The following is a 13,416-nucleotide window of genomic DNA, read 5'->3' as shown; positions in this document are numbered from 1 at the left end:
GATGGGAGAAAAGAATGAGTGGCCATTTTTTATTCAATCAGAGTCATCCCTCTAACTATAAATTTCATATCCCTCCCACTTGCAAAACATGTTCACCTCAATCTAGGATCCCCAGTGTCTCATCCAGTATGGCATCAACCTTGTAGCTCAGGATCTTATGGTCTTCATCTGATCTGGATGTGGCTCTTGATCTAAAGACCTATGAAGTAAAAAGACAAGTTATCTGTCCCCACACACCGAAAATGCAATAGTAAGATAGGGATAGAATAACCGTTATAGAGACTCCTTTCAAAATGAGAGGAATGTGAGGTGCTAAGCAGTCCCTGGTCCATAACAATTCTGAAATCCACATGGAAAAATATTGCAAGGTTCCCTTACTCTGGGGACATGGAATGCACTTTGATTAGGGCCAGATCCTACTGCCTAGAAATGGCTCCCTAGTCTATTGTTCTGTTTGTGCCATAGTTTGGCCCTTTTGGCTCTTGACTCAGCCCTCTGAGATATTCTTCCTTCCTGTGGACAATTGCATAAGAATTATACCCTGTTTGCATATGAAAAGCTTTATGTTCATTTTAGTCCAAGTTGGTAGCCTACCTGTTAGTACAACCTCCTAAAAAGCTTCATAGGCTTTCTATGTATTAGATTATTTTCAGGTTAAATTCCTCTCAACTAGACAAAAACTATATCCATAGTCTTCTCAAGCCAAGCTTAAAAACATATCTTTAAAATGTAGGTTTTAAATTGTCTTTCTGATGTAATAACAGTAATTAATCAAATCAGATTTCACCTTGGGTCTGTTTTTTTAAATCAGCTGTATGAAAGTATAATTTTAGATACACTAAAATGCACTTCCTATTTGCCTGTTAATGGACTGAGCATACTCTGCAGCTGGAGGAAGCCCTCAGGCAGAGATAAGAAACTTCAGTTTGTGAGAAAAGGAAAGCACTTTTTCCTGTTGGCTTTGCCTCCGCCACTGCCCCCTGAGCCCAGGCCAGGTGTAGGAAAAACAGAGTCCTACACCTGCCTTCTTATCCAGATCCAAATTACGGAAGTTTCCCCCAAAGGGTGAGTGGTCTGAGCCCCACATCGGACTCCCCAGCATGGGGGTTTTGCACTGGGAAGATAAGCCCCTAAAACACCTGACTTTGAAAGCAGCAGGGTTTGCATTGGGAGAGCTTGGGAGGCTGTGGAAAACAGACTCCATTCATAAAGTACATTCTAAAAATCTCACACCTTCCAAGACCCAGGGCAGAAGCAGTAATTTGAAAGGAGCCTGGGTTAGACCCACTAGCTGATCTTGGAGAGCCTCCCAGAGGGGCCAGAGGCAACCAGAGCTCACTCTGGGGACATAGACACTGGCAGCAGCCATGTTGGGGAGCTCATCCCACTATGAGGACACTAGTGCTGGTAAGAGCCATTTTGGAATACTTCTAGTTCCAGGACCTGCACCCACACACTAGCCATTCAGCACCAGTCCTGGGTTGACTGAGGCCAGGTAGCTAGCAGGGCAGGGACAGAGCCCCACCCACCAGCAGGCCACCACCACCCTGGGATGCCCTGAGCCCTGGCTTCACCCAACAGCACGCCAACCCCAGCTCTAGGACACCTTGGACCCCTCAGCCAGATGTGTCAGGATTCAGGACACACAACAGAAGCCTTGGACCTCCCTGAGCCACAGCCATGCCCATTAGCAGGCCGACACTATCTCTGGGATGCCTGGAGCACAGTCAGCCACCCTGGGACCCAGCTTCACACACCAGGGGGCCAACACTAGCCACAGAACACCCAAGGACTCTCTAACCAATTGCTTCATGACCCACCCCCACCCACCTCTGGTCCAGCACCAGGACCAGGACATGGCCCCATCTACCAGCAACTGGCAGCCACTGCAAAAGGCAGAACCTGGGAACCAACCAGACCAAGGCCAGCCATGTCTACCACTATGCCCAAAGTAATTAACCTGGCACAACAGAAGGATCCATGCAGCCCACATAGAGGGCAGCCCTGAAGTGACCACAGGGGAATGTGCTGCTGGACCCCACAGGACATTTGCTACATAAGGCCACATCTCCAAGACTGGGAAACATAACAACCTACCAAATACATAGAAATTTTAAAAAAGCAAATGAGGCAAGATGAGGTGACAGAGGAGTATGTTGCAAAGGAACAAGATAAAACCCTAGAAGAACCAAGCGAAGTGGAGATAAGCAATCTACACAATAAAGAGTTTAAGGTAATGATCACGAAGATGTTCTGGAGAAGAATGGATGAACAGAGTGAGATGTTAGAAGTTTTTAACAAAGAGTTAGAAAATATAAAGAACCAAACAGAGGTGAAAAATACAATAATTAAAATTAAAAATACACTAGATTAGATGTAGAATCAACAGTAGATTAGATGATACAGAGGAATAGATTAAGGAACTGGAAGACAGAGTAGTGGAAATCATTCTAACTACAGAAAAAAGAAAAAAAATTTAAAAATGAGAACAGTTTAAGAGACCTCTGAGACAACATCAAGTGTACTAACATTCACATTGTAGGAGTCCAAGAAGGAGGAGAGAGAAAGGAAGGAGCAGAGAACATATTTCAAGACATAATAATGGAAAACTTACTTAACCTGGGAAAGGAAACAGACATCCAGGTCCAGAAAACAGAGTCCCAAACAGGATCAACCCAAAGAGGAATACAACAAACCATATTGTAATTAAAATGTCAAAAAAAAAAAGATAATAAAGAGAGAATATTAAAAGCATCAAGGGAAAAGCAAAGTTTTCTATGAGGGAGAAGAAATAAAAGCAAAAAGAAACAAATTGGATCTAATTAAACGTAAAAGCTTTTGCACAGCAAAGAAAACCATCGACAAAATGAATGGGAGAAAATATTTGCAAATGATATGACACATAACAGGTTAATATGCAAAATATATAGACAGCTCATATAACTTAACATCAAAAAAAGCAAACAGGGGCTTCCCTGGTGGCGCAGTGGTTTAGAGTCCACCTGCCGATGCAGAGGACACGGGTTTGTGCCCTGGTCTGGGAGGATCCCACATGCCGCGGAGAGGCTGGGCCCATGAGCCATGCCGCTGGGCCTGCACGTCCGGAGCCTGTGCTCTGCAACGGGAGGGGCCACAACAGTGAGAGGCCCGCGTACCGCAAAGAAAAAAAGCAAACACACTGATTAAAAATGGGCAGAATACCTGAATAGACATTCTTCAAAAGACATACAGATGGCCAACAGGCACATGAAAATATACTAAACATCACTAGTCATCAGAGAAATGCAAATCAAAACACTGAGATATCACCTCACACCTGTCAAAATGGCTATTAATTTTCTTCTGCTGCATGTGATCCTTGTGTGGCAACCAATCGTGTTACCTGATCCTGGCCATTGCTATTGGCTATCATCAAAATGTTCACAAATAACAAATGTTGGGAGGATGTGGAGAAAAAGGAACCCTTGTACACTGTTGGTAGGGATGTAAATTGGTGCAGCCACTATGGAAAACAGTATGGAGATTCCTCAAAAAACTGAAACTAGAACTACCATATGATCCCAAAATTTCACTCCTGGGTATATATCTGAAGAAAATGAAAACACTAATTCAAAAAGAAACATGTACCCAAATGTTCATAGCAGCACTATTTACAATAAGCAAGATATGGAAGCAACCCAAGTGACCAAAAACATATGAATGGTTAAAGAAGATGTACACACACACACACACACACACACACACACACACACACATTGGTATATGAGCTCAGTGCTTTGTGACCACCTAGAGGGGTGGGATAGGGAGAGTGGGAGGGAGATGCAAGAAGGAGGAGATATGGGGATATATGTATATGTATAGCTGATTCACTTTGTTATAAAGCAGAAACTAACACATCATTGTAAAGTAATTATATTCCAATAAAGATATTAAAAAAACAGCCATTAAAAAGAATGAAATTCTTCTATTTGCAACAGTATGGATGGACCTAGAAAGTATCATGCTTAGTGATAGAGAAAGACAAATACTCTACATTACCAATTATATATGGAATCTAAAAAATAAAACAAATGAATGTGTATAACAAAACAGAAACATACTCAGAGATATAGATAATAAACTAGTGATTACCAATGGGGAGAGAGAGGGGGAAGGAGCAAGATAGGGATATGGGATTGAGAGATACAAACTACTGCATATTAAGTAGATAAGGAACAAGGATATATTTTACAGCACAGGGAAATATAGCCATTATTTTGTTATAACTTTAAATGGAGTGTAATCTATAAAAATATTGAATCACTTTGTTGTACACTTGAAACTAATATAAATCATTGTAAATCAACCATACTTTAATAAAAAAATTATAGGAACAGAAAAACAATAAAAAAGATCAATGAAACTAAGAGATTGTTCCTTGAAAAGATAAATGTAATTGATAAACCTTTAGTCAGACTCATCAAGAAAAGCAAGAGTCCAAATCAATAAAATCAGAAATGAAAAAGAAGTTACAACCAAAGCCACAGATGTATTGGGTTGGCCAAAAAGTTTGTTAGGGTTTTTCCATAAGATCTTACATACAAAGGATCATGAAAGATTACCATGAGCTATTATATGCCACTAAAATGGACAACCTAGAAGAAATGGACAAATTCCTATTGATAGAAATGTACAGTCTCCCAAGACTGAATCAGGAAAGAATAGAAAATATGAACAAACCAATTATGAGTAATGAAACAGAATCAGTAATTAAAAAAAACAAAAAACCTCCCACTAAAGAAAAGACCAGGAGCACATGGCTTCACAGTTGAATTCTACCAAACATTTAGAGAAGAATTAACACCTATCCTCAAACTATTCCAAACATTTTCAGAGGATGGAAAGCTTCCAAACTCATTCTACAATTCCAGCATCACCCTGATACCAAAACCACCAAGATATCACAAAAAAAGAAAATTACAGGCCAATATCACTAATGAACACAGATGCAAAAATTCTCCAAAAATATTAGCAAAGCAAATTCAATAATACATTAAAAGGATCATATACCATATAAGTCAAGTGGGATTTATCCCAGTGATGCAAGAATGGTTCAATTTCTGCAAATCAATCAATGTGATGCACCACATTAACAAATTGAAGAATAAAAATAATATAATCATCTCAATAGGTACAGAAAAATCTTTTGACAAAATTCAACATCCATTTATGATAAAAAAAAAAAAACTCTCCAGGAAATGGGAATAGAGGGAACATACCACAACAAAATAAAGGCCATATATGACAAGCACAAAGCTAACAGCATACTTGATGGTGAAAACCTGAAAGCCTTTCCTATAAAATCAGGAACAAAACAAGGAAGCCCACTCTCACCACTTTTAGTCACCATAGTATTGGAAGTCCTAACCACAGCAATCAAATAAGAAAAGAAAAGGAATCCAAATTGGAAAGGAAGTATTAAAACTGTCACTGTTTGCAGATGATACTATATGGATGTATGATACTATACATAGATAATCCTAAAGATGCCACCAAAAAACTTCTAAAACTCATCAGTGAATTTATTAATTTACAGGATACAAATTAACATGCAGAAATCCATTGCATTTCTATATGCTAACAATGAACTATCAGAAAGAGAAATTAAGAAAACAATCCCATTCACAATCACGTCAGAAAGAATAAAATACCTGGGAATAAATCTAACTAAGGAGGTAAAATACCTGTGCTTAGAAAACTATAGGAATCTGATGAAAGAAACTGACTATGACACAAACAAATGGAAAGATATATAGTGCTCATGTACTGGAAGGATTAATACTGTTAAAATTACCACACTACCCAACATGATCTGCAGGCTCAGTGCAATCCCTATCAAAATACCACCAGCATTTTTCACAGAACTAGAACAAATAATTCAAAAATTAACATGGAAACACCAAAGACCCTAAATAGTCAAAATAATCTTAAGAAATAAGAACAAAACAGGAGTTATCATGCTCCCCGATTTTAAATTATGTCACAAAGGTACAGTAACCAAATCAGTATGGTGCTGGCACAAAAACAGTCTCATAGAACAATGGAACCAAATAGAGAGCCCAGAAATGAACCCACAATTATATGGGCAATTAATCTGTGACAAAGGAGGCAAGAATATACAATGGGGAAAAGACAGCCTCTGCAATAAGTGGTGTTGGGAAAACTTGACAGCTACATGCAGAAGAATCAAACTGCCCTACTTTCTCACACCATATACAAGAGAAATCTTAAAATGGATTAAAGACTTAAATGTAAGACCTGAAACCATAAAACTTCTAAAAGAAAACATAGGTAGTACACTCTTTGACAATGGTCTTAGCAATATATTTTTTTGGATATGTTTCCTCAGACAAAGGAAACAAAAGCGAAAATAAACAAACTGGGTGTCATGAAACTAAAAACCTTTTGCACAGCAAAGGAAACTATTAACAAAAGAAAAACGCTGCCTGCTGAATAGGAAAAGATAATTGCAAATGATGTATCTGACAAGGGGTTAATAGCCCAAAATAGAAACTCAACATCAAAAAAATGAACAACCCAATTTAAAAAGTGGGCAGAGGACTTGAATAGACATTTTTCAGAAGAAAGCACACAGATTGCTAACAGGCATATGAAAAGATGCACAAAATCACTATTCATTGGGAAAATGAAAATCAAAACTACAATGAGATACTGCCTCACACCTGTCAGAATGGCTATTATCTAAAGAACAACAAATAACAGGTGTTAGCGAGGATATGGAGAAAAGGAAACCCTCATGCACTATTGGTGGGAATGTAACTTGGTGCCACTGCTACGGAAAATGGTATGGAGATTCCTCAAAAAATTAAAAAATAGAACTACCATACGATCCAGCAATTCCACCTCTGAGTATTTAGATGAAGAAGACAAAGACACTAATTTAAAAAGGTATATGCACCCCTGTGTCCATTGCAGCATTATTTACAGTAGCCAAGATGTAGATTAGAAGCAATGCAAATCCCCATCAATAGATGAATGGATAAAGAAGATGGGGAATGCAGTGGAATATTATTCAGCCATAAAAATGAAATATTGCCATTTCTGACAACATGACTAACTGAAGTAAGTCAGACAGAAAAAGGCAAATACTGTATAATTTCACTTATTTGTGGAATCTGAAAAACAAAACAAATGAACAAACATAACCAAACAGAAACAGTCATATTTACAGAGAACAAACAGGTGATTTCCAGAGGGGAGGGGTGTGGGAGAGGAGAGAAATAGGTGAGGGAGATTAAGGGGTACTAACTTACAACTACAAAATAAATGAGTCACGTATGGAACGTATAGTGTGGGGAATGTAGTCAACAATTACATAATATCTTTATATGGTGACAGATTAACAACTAGACTTATCATAGTAATCATTTTGCAATGTATGGAAATATCGATTCACTCTCTTGTGTACTAAGAACTAACAGTGTTGTAGTCAATTACACTTCAAAAACAAACAAGCAAACTCATAAAAGATGAGATTAGGTTTGTGGCTACCTGAGGCAGCGGGGAGGGAGGAACTGGATGAAGGTAGTCAAGAATTACAAGCTGCCAGTTATAAGATAAATAAGTACTAGGGACGTAATGTACAACATGATAAAGATAACACTGTTGTACGTTATAAACAAAAATTGTTTAGAGAGTAAATGCTAATAGTTCTTATCCCAAGGAGAAAATTGCTTTTCTGTTTCTTTAATGTTTTACCTATATGAGGTGATGCATGTTCACTAAACCTATTGTGGAAATCATTTCATTATGTATGTAAGTCAAATCATTATGCTATACATCTTAAACATACATAGTGCTGTATGTCAATTATATCTCAATGTAACAGTAAAAAAAATACCTCTACTAACAACAACAACTGAAATACATCTACATGTGGAACAACCCCTACAGAACACCTACTGAATGCTGGCAGAAGACCTCAGACCTCCCAAAGGGCAAGAAACTCCCCACGTACCTGGGTAGGGCAGAAGAAAAAATAAAACGAGACAAAAGAATAGGGACGGGACCTGCACCAGTGGAAGGGAGCTGTGAAGGAGGAAAGGTTTCCACACACTAGGAAGCCCCTTCGCAGGTGGAGACTGTGGGTAGCAGAGGGGGGAAGCTTCAGAGCCACGGAGGAGAGCACAGCAACAGGGGTGCAGAGGGCAAGGTAGAGAGATTCCCGCATGGAGGGTCAGTGCCTACCAGCACACACCAGCCCTAGAGGCTTGTCTGCTCACCAGCCAGGGTGGACGGGGGCTGGGAGCTGAGGCTCGGGCTCCGGAGGTCTGATCCCAGGGAGAGGACTGGGGTTGGCTGCGTGAAGACAGCCTGAAGGGGGGCTAGTGTGCCACAGCTAGCTGGGAATGTGTCCAGGGAAAAGGTCTGGAGCTGCCGAAGAGGCAAGAGACTTTTTCTTGCCTCTTTGTTTCGTGGTGCACGAGGAGAGGGGATTAAGAGTGCCGCCTAAATGAGCTCCAGAGACTGATGTGAGCCGTGCCTATCAGCGCGGATCCCAGATACAGGCATGAAATGCTAATGCTGCTGCAACCACCAAGAAGCCTGTGTGCAAGCACAGGTCACTATCCACACCTCCCCTCCTGGGAGCCTGTGCAGCCCACCACTGTCAGGGTCCCATGATCCAGGGACAACTTCCCTAGGAGAACACACGGCATGCCTCACGCTGTTGCAATGTCACGCTGGCCTCTGCAGCCACAGGTTCACCCTGCATTCTGTGCCTCTCCCTCCCCCCGGCCTGAGTGAGCCAGAGCCCGCTAATCAGCTGCTACTTTAAACCCCTCCTGTCTGAGCTGGAACAGACGCCCTCAGGCGACCTACACGCAGAGGCAGGGCCACACCCAAAGCTGAACCCCACGAGGTGTGCGAACAAAGAAGAGAAAGGGAAATCTCTCCCAGCAGCCTCAGGAGAAGCAGATTAAATCTCCACAATCAACTTGATTTACCCTGCATCTGTGGAACACCTGAATAGACAATGAATCATCCCAAACTGAGGCAGTGGACTTTGGGAGCAACAATGTATATATTTCTCTCCTTTTTCTCTTTTTTCTGAGCCGTGTGGATGACAGGGTCTTCGTGCTCCAGCCAGGCATTGGGCCTATGGCTCTGAGGTGGGAGAGTCGAGTTCAGGACATTGGTCCACCAGAGACCTCCCAGCACCACTTAATATCAAATGGCAAAAATCTCACAGAGATATCCATCTCAATGCCAAGACCCAGCTCCACTCAACAACCAGCAAGCTACAGTGCTGGTCACCCTATGCCAAACAACTAGCAAGACAGGAACACAGCCCCACCCATTAGCAGAGAGGCTGCCTAAAATCATAATAAGGTCACAGACATCCCAAAACAGACCACTGGATGTGGTTCTGCCCACCAGAAAGACAAGATCCAGCCTCATCCACCAGAACACAGGCTCTAGTCCCCTCCACCAGGAAGCCTACACAACCCACTGAACCAACCTTACCCACTGGGGGCAGACACCAAAAACAACGGAAACTACGAAACAGCAGCCTGCAAAAAGAAGACCCCAAACACAGTAAGTTAAGCAAACTAAGAAGACAGAGAAACACACAGCAGATGAAGGAGCAAGGTAAAAACCCACCAGACCAAACAAATGAAGAGCAAATAGGCAGTCTACCTGAAAAAGAATTCAGAATAATGATAGTAAAGATGATCCAAAATCTTGGAAATAGAATGGAGAAAATACAAGAAATGTTTAATAAGGACCTAGAAAAACTAAAGACCAAACAAACAATGATGAACAATACAATAAATGAAATTAAAAATTCTCTAGAAGGAATCAAGAGTAGAATAACTGAGGCAGAAGAATGGATAAGTGACCTGGAAGACAAAATAGTGAAAATAACTACTGCAGAGCAGAATAAAGAAAAAAGAAGGAAAAGAATTGAGGACACTCTCAGAGACCTCTGGGACAACATTAAACGCAACAACATTTGAATTATAGTAGTCCCAGAGGAAGAAGAGAAAAAGAAAGGAACAGAGAAAATATTTGAAGAGATTATGGTTGAAAACTTTCCTAATATGGGAAAGGAAATAATTAATCAAGTCCAGGAAGCGCAAAGAGTCCCATACAGGATAAATCCAAGGAGAAACATGCCAAGACACATATTAATCAAACTATGAAATATTAAATACAAAGAAAAAATATTAAAAGCAGCAAGGGAAAAACAATTAACATACAAGGGAATCCCCATAAGGTTAACAGCTGATCTTTCAGCAGAAACTCTGCAAGCCAGAAGGGGGTGACAGGACATATTTAAAGTGATGAAAGGGAAAACCTACAACCAAGATTGCTCTACCCAGCAAGGATCTCATTCAGATTGGATGGGGAAATTTAAAACTCTACAGACAAGCAAAAGCTAAGAGAATTTAGCACCACAAAACCAGCTTTACAACAAATGCTAAAGGAACTTCTCTAGGCAGGAAACACAAGAGAAGGAAAAGACCTACAATAACAAACCCAAAACAATTAAGAAAACAATTAATAGAAACATACATATTGATAATTCACTTCAATGCAAATGGATTAAATGCTCCAACCAAAAGGCATAGACTACCTGAATGGAAACAAAACCAAGACCCATATATATGTTGTCTACAAGAGACCCACTTCATACCTGAGGACACATACAGACTGAAAGTGAGGGGATGGAAAAAGATACTCCATGCAAATGGAAATCAAAAGAAAGCTGGAGTAGCAATTCTCATATCAGACAAAATACACTTTAAAATAAAGACTATTACAAGAGACAAACAAGGACACTACATAATGATCAAGGGGTCAATCCAAGAGGAAGATTTAACAATTGTAAATATCTGTGCACCCAATATACGAGCATGTCAATACATAAGGCAAATCCTAACAGCCATAAAAGGGGAAACCGACAGTAACACCATCATAGTAGGGGACTTTAACACCCCACTTTTACCGATGGACAGATCATCCAAAATGAAAATAAATAAGGAAACACAAGCTTTAACTGATACATTAAACAAGATGGACTTAATTGATATTTATAAAACATTCCATCCAAAAACAACAGAATACACTTTCTTCTCAAGTGCTCATGGAACATTCTCCAGAATAGATCATATCCTGGGTCACAAATCAAGCCTTGGTAAATTTAAGAAAATTGAAATCGTATCAAGTATCTTTTCCGACCACAACGCTATGAGACTAGATATCAATTACAGGAAAAAATCTGTAAAAAATACAAACACAGGGAAGTTAAACAATACACTATTTCATAACCAAGAGATCACTGAAGAAATCAAAGAGGAAATCAAAAAATACCTAGAAACAAATGACAATGAAAACACGACAACCCAAAACCTATGGGATGCACCAAAAGCAGTTCTAAGAGGGAGGTTTATAGCAATACAATCTTACCTTAAGAAACAAGAAATGTCTCAAATAAACAACCTAACCTTACACCTGAAGCAAATAGAGAAATAAGAAAATAAAACCCCAAAGTTAGCAGAGGAAACAAATCATAAAGATCAGCAATAAATGAAAAAGAAATGAAGGAAACTAGCAAAAATCAATAAAACTAAAAGGTGGTTCTTTGAGAAGATAAACAAAACTGATAAACCATTAGCCGGACTCATCAAAAATAAAAGGAAGACTCAAATCAATAGAATTAGAAATGAAAAAGGAGAAGTAACAACTGACACTGCAGAAATACAAAGGATCATGAGGGATTACTACAAGCAACTATATGCCAATAAAATGGACAACTGGAAGGAGTGGACAAATTCTTAGAAAAGCACAACCTTCCAAGACTGAATCAGGAAGAAATAGAAAATATAAACAGACCAGTCACAAGCACTGAAATTGAAAATGTGATTAAAAATCTTCCAATAAACAAAAGCCTAGGACCAGATGGCTTCACAGGCGAATTCTATCAAACATTTAGAGAAGAGCTAAAACCTATCCTTCTCAAACTCTTCCAAAATATAGCAGAGGGAGGAACACTCCCAAACTCATTCTATGAGGCCACCATCACCCTGATACCAAAACTAGAGAATGATGTCACAGAGAAAGAAAACTACAGGCCAATATCACTGACGAACATAGATGCAAAAATCCTCTACAAAATACTAGCAAACAGAATCCAACAGCACATTAAAAGTATCATACACCGTGATCAAGTGGGGTTTATCCCAGGAATGCAAGGATTCTTCAATATATGCAAATCAATCAATGTGATATACCATATTAAGAAACTGAAGAATAAAAACCATATGATCATCTCAATAGATGTAGAAAAAGCTTTGGACAAAATTCAACACTGATTTATGATAAAAACCCTCCAGAAAGTAGGCATAGAGGGAACTTTCCTCAACATAATAAAGGCCATATATGACATACCCACAGCCAACATCATCCTCAAAGGTGAAAAACTGAAACCATTTCCACTAGGATCAGGAACAAGACAAGGTTGCCCACTCTTAAAACTATTATTCAACATTGTTTTGGAAGTTTAAGCCACAGCAATCAGAGAAGAAAAAGGAAGTAAAAGGAATCCAAATTGGAAAAGGAGTAAAGTTGTCACTATTTGCATATGACATGATACTATACATAGAGAATCCTAAAGATGCTACCAGAAAACTACTAGAGCTAATCAATGAATTTGGTAAAGTAGTAGCATACAAAATTAACACACAGAAATCTCTTGCATTCCCATACACGAATGATGAAAAATCTGAAAGTGAAATTAAGTAAACACTCCCATTTACCATTGCAAGAAAAAGAATAAAATACCTAGGAATAAACCTACCTAAGGAGACAAAAAAACCCATTTGCAGAAAATTATAAGACACTGATGAAAGAAATAGATTCAATAGATGGAGATTCAAGATGGAGAGATATACCATGTTCCTGGACTGGGAGAATCAACATTGTGAACATGACTATACTACCCAAAACAATCTACAGATTCAATGCAATCCCTATCAAACTACTAATGGCATTTTTTCACAGAACTAGAACAAAAAATTTCACAATTTGTGTGGAAACACAAAAGACCCCGAATAGCCAAAGCAATCTTGAGAAAGAAAAACGGAGCTATAGGAATCAGGCTCCCTGACTTCAGACTATACTACAGTGCTACAGAAATCAAGACAGTATAGTACTGGCACAAAAACAGAAATATAGTTCAATGGAACAGGATAGAAAGCCCAGAGATAAACCTACGCACATATCGTCACCTTATTTTTGATAAAGGAGGCAAGAATATACAATGGAGAAAAGACAGCCTCTTCAATAAGTGGTGCTGGGAAAACTGGACAGCTACATGTAAAAGAACGAAATTAGAACACTCCCTAACACCAT

The sequence above is a fragment of the Orcinus orca genome, chromosome 15, assembly GCF_937001465.1.
Source record: "Orcinus orca chromosome 15, mOrcOrc1.1, whole genome shotgun sequence".
Lineage (NCBI taxonomy): Eukaryota > Metazoa > Chordata > Mammalia > Artiodactyla > Delphinidae > Orcinus > Orcinus orca.
The sequence above is the reverse complement of the archived record's forward strand: the minus strand, read 5'-3'. Positions refer to the sequence as shown.